This window comes from Balaenoptera physalus (genome assembly GCF_965194825.1).
Source record: "Balaenoptera physalus genome assembly, chromosome: 10".
Taxonomy (NCBI): domain Eukaryota; kingdom Metazoa; phylum Chordata; class Mammalia; order Artiodactyla; family Balaenopteridae; genus Balaenoptera; species Balaenoptera physalus.
Genome location: NC_138889.1, coordinates 92,375,875 through 92,403,873, shown reverse-complemented (window position 1 = coordinate 92,403,873; position 27,999 = coordinate 92,375,875). Strand labels below are relative to the sequence as shown.

At 35.9% G+C, this 27,999-nt stretch overlaps 2 long non-coding RNA genes across 2 annotated transcripts in view; one reads left to right on the top strand and one right to left on the bottom strand.

Annotated features, from left to right (window-relative positions):
• The window catches only part of LOC309636912, a 30,415-nt gene extending 2,449 nt beyond the window's left edge, over positions 1–27,966 (bottom strand). Inside the window, exon 1 of the long non-coding RNA XR_014250310.1 lies at positions 10–27,966. This is a non-coding gene — a long non-coding RNA (uncharacterized lncRNA). The remainder of the gene's footprint in view (positions 1–9) is intronic.
• The window catches only part of LOC309636907, a 178,520-nt gene that overhangs the window by 76,418 nt on the left and 74,103 nt on the right, over positions 1–27,999 (top strand). The window lies entirely within an intron of this gene.

The following is a 27,999-nucleotide window of genomic DNA, read 5'->3' as shown; positions in this document are numbered from 1 at the left end:
ACCATCAACTTAGCATTCAGTGAGTCGTAGCAGTAACATCAAAGATCACTGATCACAGATCATCATACCAAATATAATAATAAGGAAAAATTAGAACTATTGGGAGAATCACCAAAATGGGACACAAAGTGAGCAAATGCTGTTAGAAAATGGCACTGTAGACTTGCTCAATGCAGGGTTGCCACCAACCTTCAATTTGTAAAAAAAAAAGTGCAATATCTGCAAAGCATAATAAAGTGAAGCCCAATACAACAAGGTATGCTTGTATTGTTGCCTCTTATTCCAAAATACACTACCCATCAGACCACCTCTTTCCATTTGTTACCGCCCTAGTCTAAGACACAATCACCATGCTTGTGAAATACAAACATAGTCTCCTTAGGGGTCTTCTTCTTCCACTATTCTTCTTTGAAAACTATTTTCAGCACAGCATTCTCAGTGACTGTTTTCAAAGGCAAGTAACATCTAATCCCTCCCTTGCTCTATCCTCTCTATCGCACTTAGAAAATGTCAATTCTTCCTCTTGGCATACTGCGGCTGACTCCGTCTACCTGCTACTTACCTCTCTAAACCCACCTCCTACCACTTTTTTTTATGTCTTACACCTCTTCAGACTGACTCTCTTGATGTCTCCTCAAATGCACCTAACTTTTTCTGTTTTAAAGTCTTTCCTCATTTTCCCCTCTTCCTTGAATGTTCTTTCCCTAGAAATTCGCAGTCACACCCATGTCTTTCAAATCCTTGCTCAGCTATATCTTCAGTGCATCCCTTCCTCCCTCCAGTACCCTTTTTTTCAAAGGTAAAATCAAGACTCTTACAGAAATAGAACATATAAAAGAATAACATGTCAAAGGTTATATTTAGTTCATTAATTAAGGGGGAGACTAGTAAAATGTTACAAGTAGTTCAAAGGAGAATTCAAAGACTCATACATATATTTAGGCAATAGGGAATTCTGAAGTGAATTTATAAATGGATTCCAAACTAGTCTATCCACAGGGCAAGAATCAATAACATTCCACCAGACACATTCTCTTTGAATTTTTATGAATGCAATTTTTGTTATTATCAGTTTTCTCCATTTTAGAGTTGTAAATTAGCTTAAAGGCAATGAAAGGAAGAGATTCCTTGGAAGAGTGCACTGGACAGGAAACTCAGTAATCCTTTTTCCACTTCAAAGTCTTCAATGATGTTTACTGACACTTGCCATACTCCTATTCCTTTACTTTTTCTCACTGAATTTATTACTCCATGAAAATGTGGTATACATTCACATTTTTATTGTCTGTCTCTCCTTTAGAAAATAAGCTCCATGAGAGCATAAAATTGTAAAAGTTTCTGGCACAGAGTGGTTGTTCATAATTTGTTGAAGGTTGAGGGAATGCAGGTATTTCAAAACAGATCGTAGAAACTATCTGTTAATGGATATATTTTTTAAAAAGGTAAATCATGACTCTCATCAATATCAATTGAATATATGTCAAAGATTTTATTTAAATCTTTAGTTAGCCAATAAGATGCTAAAACTAGTCAAAGGAAAATTCAGAGCAACCACCATACATGGGAAATCAGGAATGCTGAAATAAATTGGTCATGGATATAAAACTGGCTGGAGGGGGACCAATCATACCTCAATTGGACACATCATTTGCATTTCTATGAAAAATAATCACTGGCATTACTATCAATTTTCTACAAGTCTAGAGGGTTTTAAAATAGCTCAAATATAATGAAATACACAGATAACCTGGAATACTAGATGGGACACCTGGTAATCTTTTACCCCATTTCAAAACCTTTCACAATTTTTTCTAATGTAATATGGACCATAAACATGTAAGGATAACATTAGTATAAGTATTATCCCTAATTAGGAAACATACCTAAACTCTGAATGCTAGCCCTTAACCTAATTTTTTGTATTTCCATTATTGTATATCAATTATCAGTCAAAATCTAACCACGTGATAAGCAAAAGAAATGTGCTTTTTTACCATTAATCTTGCATTTTTAACATACGTTTTGCTAATTATCTTAGCTGTCTTAGTTTATAGAGCAGGTAAATCAAGTGTTGTAGTTTAGATCTCCATAGAGACTAATCAGCTTTTCTCTCTTCCTTAGTCATATTAAACCTTAAGTCAGTTTTCTCCCTTATTTATAGTAGATTTCTTAGCCACAAGGGAAAAGATTCCCATCTTTAGCATGAATCCATGTTCTTTGCTTTAATTGCAACTAATGGTATAATGTGAAGTACTGAGCCAGAATTCTGGAAGTGGTTCCCCTTACCTGTCTACATGAGCACCAGAATCTCAATTCTAATAAGAAAGTGGGAACCATCTACTGCAAAAATTTATATGTGAGATAATAAATAAGAGGTTTGGTTAAACCTTCATGCATTTGATACAAAATAAATTTATTATACATTTGACTGTCCATAGGTATAGATAATTACCAATAGAGAATTTCTTGTCAATTCTGCTATTTCTCTCTGGTGTATATTTCCACTGTCTGGTGATAACTGTGGTCCACCCTGGATATTAATCTGTTTCTCATGCTGTTTTTGCTTCATGTGGCCTGACTAAAATGTCAGCATATTCGTTCAGGCCCTTCTTGCTGTGTCTTAGATTTCATTTTTACATTGACTCAAAGTAGAGCCTTAGATCACTGAATATTTAAGATGCCTGTAATGGCTGCTTGATGGTATAAATCTGCCTCTTAATGTGGTCACTGTACAGCTCTCTCTTTAAAGAATTCCATTCTTCAGCAAGGCCGCCTCTGTTCTCTTAGCAAGTATCACAGTGCTAAGGGGCTAAAACACTTTGTGAGAAGAAAGTTATCCTGACAGGAGCCCAAAGTGAAAATAGAGATATGTGAGCTGTGTCAAACCATTTCCTTTATAATGCCATTAAGCGTGTCCCAACTGACATCAGTGGCTCAGAACACTACAATTAAAAATTTTACACTCCATATAGTATAGTTTACACTAGCACATCTTACAAAGTATTGGTCATTAACACAATTTACAAATATAGCACAAGGTATCTTACAGAACACACTCAATAAATCCTGAAAATCTTTTTCCATAACCACATAAATTTGTATAATATTTCAGTAATCTTTCGATATTATTTTAGCTTGCTTTTCACTTCTCTTAGATATTGGAGAGAACATCAATAAGAGATTTTCCTTGCCCTTGGACCTGTTTAATATTGACTTTAATCAATAAGATGATACAAAGTTAAACTGTACCAATAACATGTTATGATTAAATTATTATTGGATAATAACAGACGAAGGCCAAGGGCAATCAGAGCATTTTAGCATTGGAATATGATCTCTATCAATCAGTAACAAAATTGATGCATGGTAATAATTATAGAAATGCAAAGCAAAATCACAGTAAGTTTCCACTTCACACCCATTAGGATGGTCATTATGAAAAATCCAGAAAATAACAAACATCAATGGGGCTGTGGGGAAATTGGAAGCCTTGCGTATTGCTGTTGGGAACATAAAATGTTGCAGCCACTGTGGAAAACAATATGGCAGCTTCTCAAAAAATTAAAAATAGAATTACCACATGATCCAGCAACTTCACTTCTTGGTATTTACCCCAAAGACTTGCAGCAGGGACTTGAACAGATATGTGTACATCCTTGTTCATAGCAGCAATATAGCCAAAAGGTGGAAGCAATCCAAGTGTCCATTGACAGATGAATAGATTTTTTAAAATGTGGCTTATACATACAAAGGAATGCTGTTATCCTTACAAAGGGAGCAAATTCTGACATATGCTATAATATGAATGAACCTTGAGGACATCTTGCTAAGTGAGATAAGCCCATCACAAAAGGGCAAATATTGTATGATTCCACTGATATGAAGTACCTCAAGTAGTCAGATTTATAGGGACAGAAAATAAAATGTTGGTTACCAGAGAGAGGGAGGATAGGAGAATGGGGAGTTATTGTTTAATAGGTATGAAGTTTCCGTTGGGAACATAAAATATTCTGGAGATGGATAGTGTGATGGTAACACAACAATGTGAATGTACTTAATGTTACTGAACTGTACACTTAAAATGGTTAAAATGATAAATTTTATGTTATATATATTTTACCACAATAAACAAAGAAAAATAGGCAAAAAAAAAAAAAAAATTGATGCATGGCCAGGGCTAGAAATAAAACGTACCCAGGTATTGACTGTATGTATGTGTATGTATGTATACGTGTGTATGTGTACGTGTGTGTGTGTGTGTGCTATTCTTTGACTCCTCTTCTACCCTTTGGTCTTCATTAGAAAAAATGCGTAACAATGCCAACACATTTACCTAAGTACATGTTGATTTAGTTTTCTATTTTATAATCAATAACACTTTGCATAATTATGTATCTGTGCATAAGTTTATATGTATATACATGTGTATAGATATTGTTTTCTATTATATAGATACAATGGGTTAATCAGAGTTTCTAAAGGTGGTTTTTCAATAACAATTTATCTAGAACTCTTGGAAGTTACCTGGAGGATCTTTATGTAAAAAAGCCATATACTAAATGCATCAAAGAGCATCTGATTTTAATGGTATAGTTCTCAGCATTTTAGCTTTTTTTCATTGTTCCACTGACTTTTTTTGTCCTTCATGATGTATGTATGAGTGTAACAGTAAGTATGGGAAAGAATATCATGTAATAAATACAAGATGCTCTGTAAGTAAAAACACTATTATGATGAAATATTAATTCCTCTAGGAAGTCTTGACTGACATTCTCTCTGAAGTGGCATAATACTTTTTACATACAACCATTTACCAGTGGGCCTGTGACCCTCAGAAGAGAAAGCTCTTCGGAGTGTAGGAACTGGGCTAGTACATCTATTTCCTTATTTCCTAGCATGCTGCCTATACCGGACTAGGTACTCAATCTATATCCTCTGATAAAGAGGAAAAGACCACATAAGCAAGTAGCTGAGAACAATTTTCCTAAAGAATCAACCTTACAATCAAGATGAGAACAACTATTAGAAATGATAAATTTATATCCCCATTGAAATAATTCTGCCTCACCATCATTTGAACAAAGGTAGATAAAACATCAATTATTAAAATTAATATAAATGGACTAGGTACTACACAGGAGTAAGGGTCAGAGGTATTTTTCCTAATTCAGAATGAAATATGACACATTCCAGGTTAATTTTACAGTATGTATTCTGTGTAAGGTGTACACCTGATGGGATAGATGAAGAGTCCTGATAGATACTAAAAGCAAAGGAAATAGGATAAAGGCATCTCAAGGGAGCAGAGCATACAACCAAATGTAAAATAATCAGTGAGCTATAGAATAAGTGGAATTTGGAAAGAAATCATGGATCAGTAGTAATTGAGTTGGCTCTTTCTTTGTCATACTCTCTACTGATTTCATTACTAAGGAGATTGTTAGACACGTGTTTTTATGGCAGAGAAGTTAATGAAAAGATGGTGGTAACAAACTGTAGTACCAGCACTTGAGGAAATATATGTTTGGGGTAGAAAACCAAGTGTTTAGTTCCTTGATTTGATGTAAAAAAATTTAATTTTCTAAGAAATAGAATACCAACCTGATGCTGCAAAATTTCTGAACTATATAGCATTCTGCTCTGAGTTGTGATAGATGTTTACAAGGTAGAGTTAAGCAATTATTATGTACCTAAAATTATTCATATGTGTTTCTTTTGTCCTTATCTCTCTAGATATAAAGACACTTTTGTATTTTAATATCTCTATCTCAGCATCTTCCTTTTATGGGTGCATGTAAGTGTGTGTGCGTATACATATAAAAGGTCACGTGACATGTCTGAATATTCATATCTATAAGTATATATCTTTCAGATGTATAATATGTGCTAAACATCCTATGAAGGAATAAAGGAAAATATGATATAGTCTGGTCTCATGGAACTTGGTGTCAGTGTGGGGAGTTGAATACATTCGAAAGTATTACAGTGTGCAGTAAATGAGTTTGATAGAGATTAATGTAACAATCTATGGAAGTCCAGGAAAAGGAGTGCTGCAGGATATTTATTGAAGGGAGGCAAGGAAGGCTTCACAGATGTTAAAATACATGAATGCAGTCTCCAAGAAAAAGAAAGTACACACAGGGCACACAATGAAAAGAGGCAATGTCAAAAAAAAAAAAAAAAAAAGAGGCAATGTCAAGTAAGAGAGTAGCACCTGCAAAGACACGGAGGGGCCTGAGAGTGAGACATGCTTGGAAAACCACATGCAGGTTGATATGACGACCTAGTCACAGATATGTAAGATTTAAGTAAATGCATGCATATTGTTTTTTTCTCCATGTTTGGATACACACTCTTCTCTATTTCCCCCCCACCTTTCAGTAATTGTAAAGGAAAAAAACACTTATTTTCAAGGACATGCATAAGAAACATGACTTCTGTTTCCTCAAAGCAGTAAAGCAACAGAGCAATGTAATTCAATCCAACAGCTACAGGAGACTCTACTCCCCTTCATTACTCCATAAAACATTTTGCCTATTTGTGAGGAAGACATTTCACTTTCAAATTGAGATTCCAAACTGCTCTCACAAAATAAAGGTGCTTCATGCTTGAATTTTATTTATTTATTTATTAATGATAGTCACAGTTGTCACTTCTCACTTGTCCTAGGAGTGGGCTATTTCCTCCCTCCTTCCCCAAGTTAGAAAAAATCACAACAGGAAAATGAAAAAAATAAAATAAAATCATGATTTACCGGTTTCAGCTCTAGTCACAGAAGCATTTTATCATTCTTTTCTAAACACCCTAAAAAGCATTTACAACTTCAATGATACCCAAGGTCATGTGAATCTCTGCAAGCTATTTTTGACAGAAGTTTTTTTGTTTTGTTTTTTTGTTTTTTAACCAGGTCTGACAACAGAGAACATAGCACTGAAGCTCACACCTCACAAATGTAATTTGGAGTGTTAATTGGAAAGAACCTAGCTGACCCTGTGATTTCTGCTCTCTAAGAATTGGTGACAAGATGTCTCATCCTTCCTTCTGAAGTCTGGTGGACAGAAACGATGAGGATAATAGGGGATTTAGCTGGGAAGGAAAGAGATACAGAATATGGGAGATAGGAGAAAAGAAATGTAATGAATAAGTCTCGATTGTTTGGTTGAAAAGAAATGAAAACAAATTATATCACCATTGAAATGGTCTAAGAATGGTTGGGACTAATCCAGTTTCTGCTCGAGATGTCTTGAAGATAGTTAAGAAGGAAACCCAGAAGTTTTGTGGCAGACAAGTGAAGCAAAACAAAAAGAAATGGACTTGTAACTTCTCAGTAGGAGTAAAGTAGGGAATAAAGGAGGCATCTAATTTCTGATTGCAAAATGCTTGGTCTGTAGTCTAAAAATAATAGTTAACACTTATTAACGACAAATGTCAGTCACCAGTCTAAGCACTTTGCAAGTATTAAAAATTTAAATCTCTCAAAACCCTACGGAGTAGATTACAGATATCACCCCCACTTTCCAGAAAAAGAAACAAAAGCACAGATGGGGAAAGTATTGGGTTGTCCAAAAAGTTCACTTGGTTTTAAGGAAAAGACACATTTTTCATTTTCACTAGGAATTTTATTGCACAATGTGTTCACTAACCGAACAAACTTTTTGGCCAGCCCAATACATTTAATTTCGGGTGGCGCCACAAGCTGGTAGGTGGTGAAACCTGAAACCAATCACAGACAGCTTGGCTTGAGCAGCTGCCCGAGGTTGATCTCAATGAAGAATCACTACTACTTCTTAATATTCTAAAACAAGGACAGAAAAACTCTTTATGAAACAAATATATTTTAATGACCTCTTTTATATTTTCATGACCTCTTCCTCTAGTAAGACTGGCAAGGAATTGGAACTGAGTGGTATGAAAATAGCTATTTGAATACTGACTAAGCTTTTGACACTGTTAGACACAGTTGGGGGTCAGAGGTTGATCAGTTAGAGCTGTTGAGGATTTGAGTTCAGAAGACTGAAAATTACCTTTGATGCCTCCGTGGTAGAGTTTAGAACCTTAGCATAAATGAAAAGCATCTTCATAAACCAGCTAGTTGGATGATTAGTCAAGTTGTTAATATTGTCATAAACTCCTAGCATCAATATAGTTGATGGTTTGAATCCTCATGACAAAAGTCCCTTCCAAATAGATACCTAGTCTAGCCCGAATATCTTCAGTGATTGAGATTTGCTATCTTCCAGAGCAATACTTTCCATCTTTGGAAAGATCTGTTTCAAATTCTTTATTAATTTGAACTGAAACCAGTTCTCCTGTAGCATTTAAAACTGGCCCCAGTTCTAATTGCTGTGAATGATTCTTCCAGGAGGATCAACATATTCACCTTATCATTGTAATAAAATATTGGAAATTTTTGTCTTATAAAATTCTCGTTAATTAGTAGTTGATACTGTTGAGAAAAATCACCATTTGTAGAGCAGAAAATGGTGAATTATTTAAAGCGTTGAATAGTATTTTTCAATTAAAGTAGCCACATTCTCTTCTCTTTCCTTGGTTGCAGATTTTGAAATGCACTTATTTTACATTTCAGCCTATAAATGAGGGAAAGAATGTTTTTAAGGAAACAACAGAAAATATTTCTAAACAGGGTTGTTTTATTTTCTGGGGCCATGTCCTCCAAATGACACTCTGTTAGGGAGGCTGTCTTTCTTTCTTATCCCACAAAGTTAGATATGCTGTACCATCCAGACCAGGCAAGCATGAAGAGCTTAATTTCCAAAATTCTATAAAATATGATACAAGGCAGAGCTAAACAGAAATTTCCAGGGCCCAGAAAAGGACCTTCTAAGCAAACTAAAAGTGCATGAGTGCATTGGGGTGCTGAGCAAGGGGGTGGGGGTAGAGTGGAAGACGTCATGAATAAGGAGAAGAAAAGTAACCCAAAGACAGAGACAGAAACACGCCATTTTTCTCCCCAGGTGAACACTTTTCTCACTCATAAAAGTAACCTGTTGAACGAAAGAAAATTTACTCTGTGTAAAAGTCATGGCCTATGCAAAGGGAAGTATACTTGTTTAGATCATATGCTCTGCAAAAGGAAATAAGAAATTGACAAAATTTCTCCCAAAAGACTTCTATCAGTACTGACTACTAAATAGATTGAGAAAATCATTCCTGTTCTTGGTCTTAAATTTTTATAGATGTTTCTAAAATGTTCATTTAGCTCACCTCTGGTAACAGATTGAGCAGAATGATTTATGAGCAGGGTTGATTTCCATACCACTGATGGATGATTTTTTCACTTAATGATCACTGGCAAGCAGCAGCTGCTGTAAAACTTCACATGTCACTAATAGGACTCTTTAGCTATTATACTGTAAAACACAATTTGTGAGTTTTTAAAGACATAAAGCCTTAAAAAAAAAAAGAACTTTACTTTTTCCATGTACTAAGCATTTTAACCTCAGATCATGTACCTAAATACTTCACTGCTGTGTTTTCAGATAGTATGAATACAGGTCAGGATGCGTAATATATTAAGGATGGCTAAAATACTAAGCTATATATAATTAAGAAAGAAAATCTGTGATGAAAACAAATAGAAACATCTCCTTTAAAAAAAAATCACCTACATAAATGAATGTTATACCCAAGGAACTGATGTTTAATAATAATAATAAATGCAAGTTTCTTTCACCAAACACCACATACTATATGTTATTTTCAGGTGTTGTTTCATTTATTTTAAATATGTAATTTTTGGAATTTGGATTTAGAAATATTTTTAAAATATTCTCTTAATATATTTGGCTGTTTTTTTATACAGAGGATTTAAATCTGCGTGACTTTAAAAATCCAGGGAGGGCTTCCCTGGTGGCGCAGTGGTTGAGAATCTGCCTGCCAATGCAGGGGACAAAGGTTCGAGCCCTGGTCTGGGAAGATCCCACATGCCGCGGAGTAACTGGGCCTGTGCGCCACAACTACTGAGCCTGCGCGTCTGGAGCCTGTGCTCCGCAACAAGAGAGGCCGCGATAGTGAGAGGCCCGCGCACCACGATGAAGAGTGGCCCCCGCTTGCCGCAACTAGAGGAAGCCCTCGCACAGAAACGAAGATACAACACAGCCAAAATAAATAAATAAATAAATAATAATTAAAAATCCAGGGAGCCTGCTAGATATCATTCTCTAAATCAGTAATTCAGAGGCCTTTGCCAGATTTACTCCTAAGTCAGTGATTTATGGTGGGTATGGTGAGGAGGGTTTGTGCTTGACATTGTTTTCCATTTGATAGAGGGCATCATGACACCACCATTGGTTATATGGCTGTGATGTCTCAATATTCTCATCTGGGTATGGAGGAGGTTGGACTAGCTGATCTCAAAGGACTCTGACATCTCATACATTATACAATTCTATAAAATCAGAACATAAAATGAAACACGACACAAATTTAAAACAGAAAAGTGTGCGATGACTGGCATTCCCTCAAAAACCTATTACATCCATTTTAAAACTGCACCTTTTAGTGAGTGTATAGGGATTTGGAATGAAATTTGTGAGTATTAGGACCCAAAATACAAGGCCAAGGGGAGGCCACTTCCTGCTTTCAGTGTACATCTACTTAACTACGGCAGAGCATGGTTATATATCAAAGCAAGATGGTCATTTAAAATTTTACTAATAGAAAAAAGATCAATTTCTTTATGCTGTGTCCATTTCCAAGGTGAGGGGAAATGATTGGGAGATGCTGATTTTGCACATAGTAAAGACTGACATACCCCTCAAGAAATGGGAAGATTAAGGTTTCCACTCATGCATGGTACCATTCATCTTACAATCATTTTAAACTTCCAGATATCAGAGGATGTCTTTCGGGGGAGAAATAACTTTGAGCTGAATAATTTGCTGTTAAGACTCCATCTATTTCTTTGTGGTTGTCCATTTTATTGGCATATAGTTGCTTGTAGTAGTCTTTTATAATCCTTTGTATTTCTATGGTATCAGTTGTGATTTCTCCTTTTTCATTTCTAATTTTATTGATTTGCATCCTCTCCTTTTTTTTCTTGATGAGTCTGTCTGTTTATCAATTTTGTTTATCTTCTCATAGCACCAGCTTTTAGTTTTATTGATCTTTGCTATTGTTTGCTTAGTTTCTATTTTATTTATTTCTGCTCTGATTTTTATTTCTTTCCTACTACTGACTTTGGGTTTTCTTTGTTCTTTATTCTCTAGTTGTTTTAAGTGTAGGGTTAGATTGTTTATTTGAGATTTTCTTGTTTCTTGAGGTGAGATTAAATTTCTATAAACTTCCCTCTTAGAACTGCTTTTGCTGCATCTCATAGGTTTTGAGTCGTCATGTTTTCATTGTCATATGTTTCTATGTAATTTTTTATTTCTTCTTTGACTTCTTCAGTGATCTCTTGGTTATTTAGCAGCACACTGTTTAGCCTCCAGGTATTTGTTTTTTACAGTTTTTTTTCCCGGTAATTGATTTCCAATCTCATAGCATTGTGGTCAGAAAAGATGCTTAATACGATTTCAATTTTCTTAATTTTTCCGAGGCCTGATTTGTAACCCAAGGTGTGATCTATCCTGGAGAATGCTCCCTGTGCACTTGAGAAGAAAGTGTATTCTGCCACTTTTGGGTGGAATGTTTTATAAATATCAATTAAATCTATCTGGTCTATTGTGTCGTTTAAAGCTTGTGTATTTTCTGTTTGGATGATCTGCCCACTGGTGAAAGTGGGGCGTTAAAGCCCCCTACTATTACTGTGTTACTATCAATTTCTCCTTTCATGGTTGTTAGCATTTGACTTATGTATTGAGATGCTCCTATGTTGGGTGCATAAACATTTATAATTGCTATATCTTCTTCTTGGATTGATCCTTTGATCATTATATAGTGTCCCTCCTTATCTCTCATAACAGTCTTTATTTTAAAGTCTATTTTATCAGATACAAGGATTGCTACTCCAGCTTTCTTTTGATTTCCATTTGTATGTAATATTTTTTCCAGCCCTTCACCTTCAGTCTGTATGTGTCCCTAGGTCTGAACTGGGTCTCTTGTAGACAGCATATATATGGTCTTGTTTTTGTATCCATTCAGCCAGTCTGTGTCTTTTGGTTGGGGCATTTGATCCATTTACATTCAAGGTTATTATGGATAGGTATGTTCCTATTACCATTTGCTTAATTGTTTTGGGTTTGTTTTTGTGGGTTTTTTCTTCTCTGTGTTTCCCGCCTAGAGAATTTTCTTTAGCATTTATTGTAAAGCTGGTTTGGTGGTACTGAATTCTCTTAGCTTTTACTTGTCTGAAACTTTTGATTTCTCCATCGAATCTGAATGAGATCCTTGCTGGGTAGAGTAATCTTGCTTGTAGGTTTTTCTCTTTCATCACCTTAAGTATATCCTGCCACTCCCTTCTGGCCTGCAGTTTCTGCTGAAAGATCAGCTGATAACCTTACGGGGATTCCTTTGTATGTTATTTTTTGTTTTTCCCTTGCTGCTTTTAATATTTTTTTCTTTGAATTTTATTTTTGTTAGTTTGATTAATATGTGTCTTGGTGTGTTTTTCCTAGAGTTTATCCTGTATGGGACTCTCTGTGCTTCCTGGACTTGAGTGACTATTTCCTTTCCCATGTTAGGGAAGTTTTTGACTCTAATCTCTTCAAATATTTTCTCAGACCCTTTCTTTTTTTCTTCTTCTGGGACTCCTATAATTCGAATGTTGGTGTGTTTAATGTTATCCCAGAGGTCTCTGAGATTGTCTTCAATTCTTTTCATTCTTTTTTCTTTATTCTACTCCTTAGCAGTTATTTCCACCATTTTGTCTTCCAGCTCACTTATTCTTTCTTTTGCCTCAGTTATTCTGTTATTGATTCCTTCTAGTGTATTTTTCATTTCAGTTATTGTGTTGTTCATCTCTGTTTGTTTGTTCTTTAGTTCTTCTAGATCTTTGTTAAACATTTCTTGTAGTTTCTCAATCTGTGCCTCCATTCTATTTCTGTGATTCTGAATCATCTTTATTATCATTACTCTGGATTCTTTTTCAGGTAGATTGGCCATCTCCTCTTCATTTATTTGGTCTTGCAGGTTTTTACCTTGCTCCTTCATCTGTGACATATTTTTTTGCCATCTCACTTTTTTTTTTTTTTTTAATGAGTGAGATTGTATTCCTGTCTTACTGGTTGTTTGGCCTGAGGCTTCCAACACTGGAGTTTGTAGGCTCTTGGGTAGAGCTGGGTCTTGGTGCTGAGATGAGGACCTCCATGAGACCTCACTCTGATGAATATTCCCTGGGGTCTGAGGTTCTCTGTTAGTCCAGTGGTTCTGACATGGAGCTCCCACCGCAGGAGCTTTGGCCCAACCCCCAGCTCATGACCAAGATCCCACAAGCTGCGTGGGGTGGCAAAAAAAAAAAAAAAAGAGAGAGAGAACAATAACAAAGTAAAAAATAAAATTAGACTAGGAAACTAACAGATATGTTAGAAGGAATATAAAAATAAAAATATAGATGAATCAACAACCAGAAGGTACAACTGTATCACAGTAGTAAAAAAGAGGAGGAGGGAAAAGAGAAAAAAAAGAGGGGGGGTAAGGCCTTGGCCGTGGAGGGCGGGGCCTAAGCAAGGGCGGGTTTGGGCAGTGGGTGGTGCCTATGCTTAGGACCCACAGGGCTGGAAAAGGCCCTGGGGGCTGTGGGAGGTGAGGCTTAGGTTCCAAGAACAGAAGTGGACCAGGGGTGCCCCCACCCCTGGTCTCAGAGGGTCAGGGACCTCACCTGGGAGCCCAGCAGGCTTCCTGGGCTCGAGTGGGTGGGGCAAATGCCCTCCTCTCCTCTCCTGCTCCTCCTGTCTGGGGATTGGGAGGGCCCCTACTGGAGGGCCCCTCCTGCCTGCCTCTCCTGATCTCCCCGGCCTCACTCCTGTGCCCCCAGGACCCACAAAGCCTGAATGGGGTTTTGGGGGGGGTACCGGCCTGTGAGCTCAACAGGCTCTCCAGGCCGAGTGGGCCAGGCAATCGCCCTCCACTCCTCTCCCACTCCTCCCAGAGGGCCCCTCCCTGATCTCCCCGGGCTCAGGGGCACCAATCCTGTCTGGCCTCCACTTCTCCTCCCCCCTCTGTCCTCCCACGTCCTACCAGTTCACTTGGGGTTTCCTCCCATCTCCTTGGGCATCAGGGTCCCCCACCAGTGGCTGGCAGGTGCCCTAGTTGTGGGGAGAAAGGTACAATTTTCCAACACTGAACCAGGAAGAATTAGAAAATATAAACAGACCAATCACAAGTAATGAAATGGAAACCGTAATTAAAAATCTTCCAACACTAAACATCCAAGACCAGATGGCTTCACAGGCGAATTCTATCAAACATTTAGAGAAGAGGTAACACCGATCCTTCTCAAATTCTTCCAGAAAACTGCAGAGGGAAAAACACTCCCAATTTCATTCTACGAAGCCGCCATCACCCTGATACCAAAACCAGAAAAAGTTATCACAAAAAAAGAAAATTATAGACCAATATCACTGATGAACATAGATGCAAAAATCCTGAACAAAATACTAGCAAAAAGAAACCAACAACACATTAAAAGTATCATGCACCATGATCAAGTGGGATTTATCCCAGGTATGCAAGGATCCTTCAATATACGCAAATCAATCAGTGTGATACACCACATTAACAAATTAAGGAATAGAAACCATATGATCATCTCAATAGATGCAGAAAAAGCTATTGACAAAATTCAACACCCATTTATGATAAAAACTCTCCAGAAAATGGGCATAGAGGGAACCTACCTCAGCATAACAAAGGCCATATATGACAAACCCACAGCAAGCATCATACTCAGTGATGAAAAACTGAAAATATTTCCACTACGATTAGGAACAAGACAAGGATGTCCACTCTCGTCACTCCTATTCAACATAGTTTTGAAAGTCCTAGCAATTGCAATCGGAGAACAAAAAGAAATAAAATGAATACAAATTGGAAAAGAAGTAAAACTGTCATTGTTTGTGGATGACATGATACTATACATAAAAAATCCTAAAGATGCCACCAGAAAACTATTAAAACTAATCAATGAATTTGGTAAGGTCGCAGGATACAAAATTAGTGCACAGAAATATCTGGCATTCCTATACACAACAACAAAAAATCAGAAAGAGAAATTAAGGAAACACTCCCATTTACCATTGCAACAAAAAGAATAAAATACCTAGGAATAAACCTGCCTAGGGAGGCGAAAGACTTGTACTCAGAAAACTATAAAACACTGATGAAAGAAATCAAAGATGACATAAACAGGTGGAGAAATATACCATGTTTTTGGATTGGAAGAATCAATATTGTGAAAATGACTATACTACCCAAAGCAATCTACAGATTCAATGCAATGCCTATCAAACTACAAATAGCATTCTTCACAGAATTAGAACAAAAAATTGTACAATTCGTATGGAGACACAAAATACCCTGAATAGCCAAAGCAATCTTGAGAAAGAAAAATGGAGTTGGAGGAATCAGCTTCCCAGACTTCAAACTATACCACAAAGCTATAGTAATCAAGGTAGTATGGTACTGGCACAAAAAGAGAAATATAGATCAGTGGAACAGGATAGAATGCCCAGAGATAAACCCAAGCACATATGGTCACCTAATTTATGGCAAAGGAGGCAAGAGCATACAATGGAGAAAAGACAGCCTCTTCAGTAAGTGGTTCTAGGAAAACTGAACAGCTACATGTAAAAGAATGAATTTAGAACACTACCTAACACCATACACAAAAATAAACTCCAAATGGATTAAAGACCTAAATGTAAGACCAGACACTGTAAAACCCTTAGAGAAAAACATAGGAAAAACACTATTTGACATAAACCACAGCAAGATCTTTTTTGACCCACCTCCTAGAGTAATGGAAATAAAAACAAAAATACACAAATAGGACTTAATTAAACTTAAAAGCTTTTGCATAGCAAAGGAAACCATAAACAAAACGAAAAGACAACCCTCAGAATGGAGAAAATATTTGCAAATGAACCAACAAAGGATTAATCTCCAAAATATACAAACAGCTCATGGAGCTCAATAGCAAAAAAACAAACAATCCAATTTAAAAATGGGCAGAAGACCTAAAAAGACATTCCACCACGGAAGACATACAGATGGCCAAGAGGCACATGAAAAGCTGCTCAACATCACTAATTATTAGAGAAATGCATATCAAAACTACAATGAGATATCACCTCACGCCGGTCAGAATGGCTATTATCAAAAAATCTAGAAACAATAAATGCTGGAAAGGGTGTGGTGAAAAGGGAACCCTCCTGCACTGTTGGTGGGAATGTAAATTGATAAAACCACTATGGAAAACAGTATGGAGGTTCCTTTAAGAACTAAAAATAGAACTACTATATGACCCAGAAATTCCACTACTGGGCATATATCCTGAGAAAACCATAATTCAAAAAGACACATGCACCACAATGTTCATTGCAGCACTATTTACAATAGTCAGGACATGGAACCAATCTAAATGTTCATCGACAGATGAATGGATAAAACAATGTGGCACATATGGCGACATATGTATGCATATGGCTGATTCACTTTGGTGTACAACAGAAACTAACACAGTATTATGAAGCAATTATACTCCAATAAAGAGCTATAAAAAAAAAAAAACTCCATCTATAAACTAGCATTTTATATTTTACCTGAATGAAATTGTTCTTTGACACCCAAAATAAAATATGATGATGGAAAAAACAGAATCCAACATCAACTGGACAGAAAGATTAGAAATCATTTTCATTTATACATTTCTTCATTTTCTCTCCACTTCCCCAAACTGCAAGAGTTACACATAAGGACTGTATTTATTCAGAGAGAGGAGCTAAGACAGAAGTCCATCTCAGGAGCCTGAAGGGCATGGACAAAGCCATTTATTACATAGGTTCAAGGGTAGGTAGGGCCTTCTTGAAACAAAAGAATATCGCCATAGTGGGCTTGATGAGACAGAAGAAACTGAAAATGGGGAACTGAAAGAGGTCATGGTCCTGAAAGGATTGCATTACGGATACCTTCAATCACATCCCACTCCATGGACACTGTAACTCCTGCCTTGCCATGTAATAGTCTCCCTACAGGAACCACTGTTCTAAAGCAAGCTATACCAAGTCACTGCTTGCAGTGATTTTTTCCCCCAAAGGCATGGCTAAGGACAAAGTTCCACATCTCTGTGTTCTTCCCAACTCCAAACAAGGCACTCTATCCTAAGGTCCAAGATACTTGTGTTTATCAAAGGACTATATAGAGCAAGTGGGAATTACTGAGGTATTATTTGAATGTTTTCTAGCACTTATTCCTCAGCATTTCCAAATTAAGAAATACAAGGAAAAGCTAACCCTTTTGACTAAACATGGAAATATAGGGTCCTGAAATTTCCTTCTCATCTTACTAAAAAGAATAAAAGTGAGACTTTTTTTTTAAGGTTATCATTCTTTGGAAGATACAGTCCTTGCATTCTTTGGAAAGTGAAAAACCGTCCATTATTCTAGAGTAGGAAGATAAAGAAGTATCAAAAACTATAAAAAGAAACTTGCAAGATTGCTATACCAGAGTTCAAAGCCAACTTGAAGAATCACATTAAATACAAGGCAGTCTTTTAAGCCAGAGATAGCATTCTACAGCAGCACATGAGAAGGAAACAAATCTCAACCTGGGAGACTGTAGAAAGATTTTGTTTTGTTAAAGACACTAAGAACTCCACGAAAATGCAAAAATATTTACTAGCGACACTCTAAATTAATGTGAATAAAACCTAACAAAGAAGGGAATACAATTTTTTAAAAAAGAAACAAAACAAATGTGGAAAACTATGATTAGGCAAAAAAAAATCTATGAAGAGGAATCTAGCAAAATTGCCTTAATTAAATTACATATAATGGCTTTACATTACCAAATAAGTGGTATGAAGAATTCTGGTCTCACTAAATTTGTTTCAGCACAAGACATTTAAATTATAAAATCCAAATCTCTTTATAGTAGATGCTCTTTAAATTGTTCCCAGTTTGTTTTATATAATAATTTAGGTATAACCTTGTGTTTTAATATCTCTATATAATGATCACAATGTTGAGAATAACAGGATCATCTTAAGTCGAGAACAAACCCTCAACTTACTGTTCAAAACAAGATAGGCACAATTAGGTAAAATACTTGTTTTATTTCTTCATCAACTTTAATGAGCAACCACAGCATGTCAACACAACGTTAGGTAGGAGAGATACAAAGATAAATATGTTATGGCTTATTGCCCTTATGGAGCTATGAAATAACCAAATAAACCAAAAGTTATGTCTGGTGTTTTATTGTTTTTAAATAAATTTAAATCCTCTAATTTACATGTAATAGATAATTTCACAGGTTCCCATACAAACAAGAAATTGAAATAGCCAGAAAAGCAAGCAGAGAACACTGGTGCTCTGAAACTTGATTTTATTGTTCTTTGCCAGATCTCTTTTTATTTTTTTATTATCTTTTAAAATTTATTTTATTGAAGTGTAGTTGATTTACAATGCTATGTTAATTTCTGCTGTATAGCAAAGTGATTTAGTTATACATATATATATATATATATACCTTCTTTTTCATATTCTTTTCCATTATGGTTTATCACAGGATATTGAATATAGTTCCCTGTGCTATACAGTGGGACCTTGTTGTTTATCACTTTTACATATAATAATTTGCATCTGCTAATCCCAAACTCCCAATCCATCCCTTCCCCACCCCTCCTCCCCCTTGGCAACCACAAGTCTGTTCTCTATGTCTGTGAGTCTGTTTCTGTTTCGTGGATAAGTTCTTTTGTGTCATATTTTAGATTCCACACATAAGTGATATCGTATGGTATTTGTCTTTCTCTTCAGATCTCTTTTTAAATACTTGAAACAGGAAAGAAGGAAGAGAAGGGAAAAGTGGGAAAGGAGTGGGAGGAAGAGAGAAGAGGATGACACTGAGGGATGGTAAGAAGGAGAAGCAAAGAGGGTAAAATAAAGGGAAAAAAAGCTGAAAGAGATTGAGGAGAGGAGAGAGAAGGGGAGAATAAAGGAGAGAGAGTCACTGCATTCGGACATGATTCATTGCAGAACTCATTCAAAAAGCTCTGGGCTTGGGCTGCCAAGGAGCCAACAACATGGACACATGACTAGATATGCTGGCGCAGCTATCCTAACTGGTAATGGCCCCTAACATGTCTGTCTCCCTTCTCCCACATTTACAGCCCTGCAGTCTGTCCTCAGCAAAGCAGCCAGAGTGAACCTTACAGACTGTAAGTCACATCATGTTTCTCTGCTCAATAACTTCCAATGGCATCCCACTTTGAGGGTAAAAGCCAGTAGTATCTTTTTAATGACCAACAAGACCATATATATATTTTTTTCCATTTTTTAATTCTCTGATCTCATCTCCTACTATTCTGCTCCAGCTCACTGGCCTCTTCCTCTCCCTCAAACATTCCAGGAGGGCTCCTGGCCCAGAGCTCTGCACTGGTTATTTTCTCTTCTAAAAATGGCTCCTCCCAGCTACTTTCTGGTTCCTTCAAGTCTTTGCTCACATGTCAACTTCTCGAAGATGCCTGTTCTTACCACAGATATAGTAAATGATTAAATGATTTGCAGTTCCTTTCTGACAACAGTCCCAATCCTCCCTACTTTGCTCTGTTGTTTCTCCTTATCAGAGCCCTTGTTATGTCAATAGAATGTATTTATCACAATTATTTTTTAATATCTATCTCCTACAGTAGGATATAAATTCTTTGAAAAATACAGGATTTTGTTTTTTCTCTTTTTGTTCACTTATATACCCTTAATTTACACTGCGAACAGTGGATAGCTCATAGTAGTTAATATAAATACATATACTTTAATAAATAAATGACATTAGTACTATACCTAATTTTCTTGGGAATATAGCAGAGCACCAATTTGCACCAATTTATTCTTAAACTTCAAAATTTAAATATTTTCTCTCTATAGATAGTTAACAAACATTAACGTGATTCCTAAAAATACATTATTAATGCATTTTGATTGATAAAAATATTTTTAGCTTATTCTTGTTCATAATAATCCATGTAAATAATCATCACTTGCTTTGGAAGCCACTATCAAATTTGTGTGTGTGTGTTTGTCAAACTTTCTACTCTAATCATCACATGTATGTGGAAAAAGCCTTGTAAATTTACTAGAGGGGTTTCCAAAGAAGCTGTATTAAACGAACTAATGTTACAAGGGGCATTCTGGATGATTTCATGAGTAGATAATGCTTGGTTAGAAATTTATAGTCATTCTGAAATTATTTAGGCTATCTAGACAGAGAAAACAGCATGCTGTGAGATTAAAAAGTAAGAAGTTATAGGAAAGCATATCTTGTATGGATTTCCTACATGTATTTTCATGGAGCTGTCTTTAAAAAGGCAACATGTGAAAAGTAGTGGGAAGTATATTTAGAAAATGACCAAAATACCCATCGACTTCATTCAAAATCCAGCTCAAATGATGCTTTCACCTTTCTGCCTTGTCCACTAGCCCCTCCTGCAATCCCTCTCCTGACCATTCAAATGTGCTACCTCCCTTCTGTACTCTTCCATCCTTTAAAAAAGTTTTCACTTTTCTTAAATTTTAATCAATTCCTGTCTTTTCTATTAGTTTGCTATTCACTTGCTTGATCCCTCTATTAGAAATTATGTTTTTCCAGGTTACATGTAGCCTATTATTTACCTTTGCAAGTTCCATAGTTACTTAGATACAATAGGGCACTCAGTAAATACTTCTGACGAATTACTGAATTGCATAGGGTGGCCTTGGCAGGACAGTCCTAGTTTATGCTATTGCAACAGTGTAGTTAACATTACACTGTTAACATTAACATTACATTAACATAACCACCTTTCCTTCTTAAAAATACTCCCACTTGGATGAACACTTTTATGAACTTCCTCCTTCTAACCCTTACCAGATAGCACAAACCCTGTAAGGCAATACCACTGTTACACTGCAAATTGTATTCTCTGCATCACCATTCACATGTGCAATGAAACACTCTAAACTGTTCCAGTATCTGGTAGCACTTGCTTGGAGTCAAAATCAACTTCTTTTATTCCATTCTTACTTCAACTCCATCATGGGTCTTTTTCTGACACCTAAGAACTTACAGCTATAATCAGAGCTCCTAGTTGATTTCTTCTTTTTTCCTCCTTCCTTGCCCTGTATGGGGCTTAGTTAAATTCTGACTTCATTTCTTTGTATTTCCAATGTGCAAAAAAAGTAGGATTGGGATTCTTGCCAAGGATTCACTATCCAATGCATAATGTTGTCTGTACAGGTTAGATTTTATGGTTGCAAATTACTAAGACTAATTTTTAAGTAGTTTAGCATAAAAATGCATTAGAATGACATCCAGTATATTATTGAAAGGCCATAAACACCGTAGAACCAGGAGGAGGCAGGGATAAGTGATCAGAGATATTGGCCAATTGGGATAATGTTACTGGTGCTCCTGAACATTTGCCACTATGTGACTTTGCCCCCCAGGCATTCTCAACTGTGCCTCCTCTCTCTCAGAGACCTGCTGTACCGAATCTGTAAGTGACCCTTGGCTTTTACCTCACTCCCTTATGATTCAAATTCTGGGGGAGGGAGGCACTATTTGACATGCTTGGAACACGTGTCACCCCTTTAGCTGCACAGAGATAACATCTGTCTTCCAAATCCTCCACAACCACACATTTGGCTTTAGTGGTTAGAAGGATTCCTCTGCTTTCCACCGAAATAGGAAAGATCTGATGACCTAAAAAAACCCATACATTAGAGTCTATACAATGACTTCCCCAACAAATCTGTCCTTCCTCCCATATTTCCATTAAAATATCCCCTCTAAACATAATTTGACTATTCTTTGTACAACCAAAACCTCACTCAAATCACTTCCTAAGGGATATAATCTAATGTTCAAAAATAACTGAATTCAATTTCAAGCTCAGATTTCTGAATAACTGTCATTCTGTTATAATCCTGCCTCAATGTTATCTAATGTATACTAGAAATTATAAGTATAATACAATGAAATACATGTGTAAAGGAATACAGATGAAAAAATTGAAAGAAAAGTTAAACACTTCTGAGATTTGATAAAAGGAAAAAGAAGTGGATGGTATGCTCTTCATTTCTGCAATGGTTCATGGATTTTCAATAGTATTTGTTACTTAGGATTTTCTTCCTAAGTAGGTTTTTTTTTTTTTTTTTTTCATGAACTTTGTTAGGTGAATAACCCAATTGTAATTCCTAGGGAAATGAGCTCTTGGTGATCCTGTCTGGAATGGTAAGGTATTTTTCATTAGCTTCTTCCTCAGGTGATTTTTTGTTTTCTTCCATTTTCTTCCATGTCTCCATAGTGTAGCAAAAACCTTTTTCCCTTTAGTTATCAGGATAATTGTCCAAACCAATATTGGAATCCTACTTTTGGTCTCTTCAGTGGAATGGGGAAACAGGAAAGCCTGTTGCAGTTTCAGTTACCAATTCAGGGTAGGCTGATTGTCATCTCTTTTAGAAATATTTTTCAAAGTTTTTTAAGCATGGGGCTCAGTGTTGCAGAGGCATAAAATAAATATATTTCAAGTGGGCCAGTAGGTCTAATATCAGAAGATGCCACCCAACTTCCCCAAATTTGTTTTAGAAACCATGACCACATTCCAAACCTAGAAATCTGTGAATGTGTTATTTTACAGGACAAAAAAGACTTTGCAGATGTAAGATTAAGGATGTTGCAATGGGAAGAGTATACGGTATTATCCAGGTGGGCCCAATCTAGTCATATGAGTCCTTAAATATGAAGAACATCTTCAGGCACAGAGAACCAGGGAGATGGCAATCTGAGAAGGAACCACCTTGACTCTCCTCCCTGTTGCTGGCTTGAAAGATGGAGGAAGGGCCCACATGGGAATGAGTATGGGTGTTCTCTAGAAGCAGGGAAAATAAGGAAACAGATTCTCTCTCCCCTTGAGCCTCTAGAAAGACATGAAGACCAACTGATAGCTTGATTTTAGCCCAGAGAGATGTGTGTTAAACTTCTGATAAACAGAAGTGTAAGATAACATGTTTGTGTTGTTTTAATTCACTAATTTTGTGGTAATCTGTTATAGAGGTAATAAAAAAACCTAATACATTGGCTATAGGGAAAACTGCACATTTACAATTGCTAGTGAAGAGCATGAAAAGAATGGTCTTCAGACTTGACTGCACATTAAAATCACCTGGAAAGCTTTTAATATTTGCAGTGCCCAGAAACCAATGTCCAGCCCAATTAAATCAGAATTGCCAGGGCTGGGATCCAGGCAACAGTACTTTCAGAGCTCCCCTGATGATTCCAATGTGTAACCAGGTTTGGAAAAACACTCATACCTGGCATTTTGCAGAAGAGTATTTTAGCTGTTGATGCTATAACTGAAATATTAACAGATTGTTCCACAATTCTCTAAGTGTTGGCTACTTCTGGATGAGGCGGTATATCGTAAAACAAGTGAATCCCTCCTGTCAACAACTCGTGGTCTTATTTCAAAGATGCAGGCACCGTTTTTTAGAATCAGTGTTTGTTTGCAGAGCATTTGATAATATAGTATTTTCTCAGAAACTTTCATTCTAAGCTAGAGTTCTTGAGTACGTGTTACGTGTTTCACATTTTTGACATGGGATTAAAATAATTTGATGGAGGGATCATTTTAACAAAAAGGGAAAGGACAAGTATTTGAAAAGTGAATGACCTCAAAATGGTAATGTATTTCGTGTATTTTAAAGGTTAAAATTCAGCCATCAAAATGGGCTACTCTTTGGAAAGAAAATATACTAGGTTTATAGGTTTATTCTTGATGAAAATAAATTTATATAGATGAAAATAAATATATTTTTAAAATATCTGTATTTTTTTCAAAAAGTACATTTATATTGTGCTTTATGCCTTTCAATTAACACAACAAAGAATTTAAATAGTGAAAACTGTGCCTTTTCTATTTGTATATTTATTTAATGTGAATTGAAAGTCCAATTGCCATAAATGTGATTTCATTGTATTACCACAAGATATCAGAGCTAGTACTATGGGAAAAAGGTAAATAACTCTTTAATAAACTGGTAGTATGGCAAGAATTATTCTGATGAACACTGGGCTGGAGGTTAAGTCACCTGGGTACTTATCCTGGTTCTATACTTGATTCACTCACTCGTAACTCTGAGAAAAAGAATCTGCCAGGTAAATGAGATATATTAGAACATATTCATAGGCTAAGTTTAAAATTCTATTATTTGAGGACTCAACATAACGTTAAAAGTAAAATACAGTGTTGTAAGAAAAAGCCACTAACGTAGAATTCCATATCCATCGAAATTATCCTTCAAAAGTGAGAGAGAAATGGAGACTTTCTCAGACAAATGAGAGACTAAGGGAACTTATTGCTAGTAGACCTGCTCTGAAGGAAATGTTAAAAGTTCTTTAGGGAGCAGGAAATTATATAGTTCAGAAATTCAGATCTATATAAAGAAAGAATGTCAGAGAAGAAATAAATGGAGATAAATGAAAATCATTTTTCTTATTAATTGATCTAATTGATAACTAATTCATCAATCTAATTCATCAAAGTAATAATAGAAACAATGTATTGGGTGATTATACTATATCGGTAAGTAATAAAATGAATGACAGCAATGTTATAAGTGATGGGAGAGAAGAATTGGGGCTACTCTGTTATAAGGGACTTGCACAAACTGTGAAGCACAATAATACTATTGATAGTGGATTTAGATTAGTTGTGAATTCATATAGCAAAGTCTAGAGCAACTACTAATTTTTTTAAAAAAGAATAATTGATATACTGAAAGAGAACAGAGAATGGAATCATGCAAAATGCTCAATTAAAGCCAGAGAAGGCAAAAAATGAGAGAAAAAAAAAGTGCAACTAAGAGAAAACAGGTGCTAATATGGTGATTATTAAACAAAATATATCAGTAATCACTTTAGATGTGAATGGTCTAAATACACCAATGTAAAGACAGAGGTTGTCAGAATGAATAGTAAAAATTTTAAAACCCACAAGCTAGAGCTATATACTGTCTCCTAGGAACTCACTTTAAATATAAAGGTGTAGATAGGTTAAAAGTAAAGAAATGGAGAAGATAAAACATGATAACAATAATAAAAAGACAGCTGAGTAGCTATATTAATTTAAGATAAAGCAGACTTCAGAGCAAGGAACATTATCAGGGACAAGGAGAGACATCTCATAATGTTAAAGAGATCAATTATCCAACAAGACATAACATCTTTAACATTTATGCATCTAAAGACAGGGTCTCAAAATCTGTGAGACAAAAACTGATAGAACTGCAAACAGAAGAGACAAATCCATAATATAGTTGGAGGCTTCAATACCCCTAATAAATAACTGATAAATCAAGCAGGCAGAAAATCAGTAAGAATATAGACCTGCATAGAACCATCAATAGGTTTTATCTAATTGACATGACAGAATATTTCATTCAACAAGTGCAAAATACACATTTTTCTCAAGCTTACATAGAACATTAACCAAGAAAAACCACATTCTGTGCCAAAAAAACACACCTGAACGATTTTTAAAAGAATATAAATCATAAAAACTATTTCCTCAGATCAAAATGGAGATAGACTAGAAATCAATAACAGAAAGATAACTCAAAAATCCCCCAAATATTTGGAAATTAACCAATACACATCTAATAACACATTGATCAAATAGGATTCAAGGTAAATTTTTAAAATATTTTGAACTAAATGAAAATACTAATGCAACTTATCAAAACTTGTGAAATATGGTGAAAGCAGGACTTAGAGGAAAATTTACAACATTAAATGTATAAATTAGAAAAATAGAAAAATCTAAACTCAAAATCTAAACCTCTACTTTAGGAAAGTAGAGAAAGAACAGTAATTTAAGCCTAAAGCAGGGAGAAGATAAGAAAAAGTAAAAATTACAGCAGATATCAAAGAAATTGAAAACAAGAAAACAATAAAAGAAGCCAATTATATCAAAAAAGTTTAAAATAAAATGGCTAAATCTCTAGTCAGGCTAACAAAGACAAAAAGAAAAAAATACACATTATTAATATTGAAAAGGAAAACTGGATCATCACTTTTGATCCAATGGAAATCTAAAGGAATATTAAGAGAAACTCTATGACCACAATCTGATAACAAATAAAATGGAACAATTCTTTGAAAGACACAAATTACCAATACTCACATAAGGAGATACATATGATCTGAATAGGCCTATATCTATTAAAGAAATTGAATCATTAATTTTTATAACTTTGCAAGAAGGAAAACATCAGGCCCAGATGGTTTCAATAATGAATTCTACCAAAAATTTGAAGAAGAAACAATGTAATTGCTATACAATCTTTTGCAGAAGATAGATAGAAGCAGAGGAAATACTTCCTAACTCATTCTGTGAAGCCAGCATTACTCTAATATTAGAATCAGATAAAGACATTACAGCAAAGGAAAACTACAAATCAATAACTGTCATACACAGAGTCACAAAATCCCTGAACAAAATATTAGCAAATCAAATCCAACAATGTATAAAATAATTAAATACCATGACCAAGTGAGATTTATTCCAGGAATGTAATCTACCATATGAATAAGCTAAAAAAGACAAATCGTGATCATATAAATTGATGGAGAAAAATATTTTATTCTTGATGAAACTCTCAGCAAAATAGAAATACAGGGAAACATCTTCAACTCGATAAAGAACATCTACAAAAAACCTTAAGAACATTTTGCTTAATGGTGAGAAACTGGCTACTTTTTTGCTAAAATCAAGAATAAAGCAAGGATATCTCCTCTCACCACTCTTATTCTGGAAGTACTACCTAGTGCAGTAACCAATAAAATGAAATAATGTCTCAAGAAAATAAAACAATTAATAAATTTAATGATTCCAAAAATGGTTAATAACCGAGCATAACAAGGTCCTGTTTTATTAATACATAAGTCAATTGTTTTCCTATATATCAGCAATTAAAATTGGAATTTGAAATTAAAAACACCACACCGTTTATCATGGCCCTCAAAAATGAAATACTTAGGTATAAATCTAACAAAATGTGTAAAGGGTCTACATGTAGAAAACTATAAAACTCTAATGAAAGAAATTTTTAAAAATAAATAAATGGAGAGATGTTCTGTTTATGGATTGGAAAACTCAATATTTGTTAAGATGTCAATTATTCCCAATATGATCTACATATTCAGTTTAATCCTAATCTGATTCCTAGCAAGCTATATTTTGGATGTCAACAAACTGGTAACATCAAAGGAGAAAAGACTGAAAATAGCCAAAACAATGCTGAAGAAGAAAGTTGAAGTACAGACACTACCTGACATCAAGACTCACTATTGGAGGAGCTTCAATATGGTGGAAGAGTAAGACGTGGAGACCACCTTCCTCCCCACAAATACATCAGAAATACATCTACATGTGGAACAACTCCTACAGAACACCTACTGAACGCTGGCAGAAGACCTCAGACTTCCCAAAAGGCAAGAAACTCCCCACGTACCTGGGTAGGGCAAAAGAAAAAAGAAAAAACAGAGACAAAAGAATAGGGACGGGACCTGCACCAGTGGGAGGGAGCTGTGAAGGAGGAAAGGTTTCAACACACTAGGAGCCCCTTCGCGGGCGGAGACTGCGGGTGGCGGAAGGGGGAAGCTTCGGAGCCACGGAGGAGAGCGCAGCCACAGGGGTGCGGAGGGCAAAGCGGAGAGGTTCCCGCATGGAGGCTCGGCGCCGAGCAGCACTCACCAGCCTGAGAGGCTTGTCTGCTCACCCGCTGGGGCGGGCGGGGCTGGGAGCTGAGGCTCGGGCTTCGGAGGTCAGATCCCAGGGAGAGGGGAATC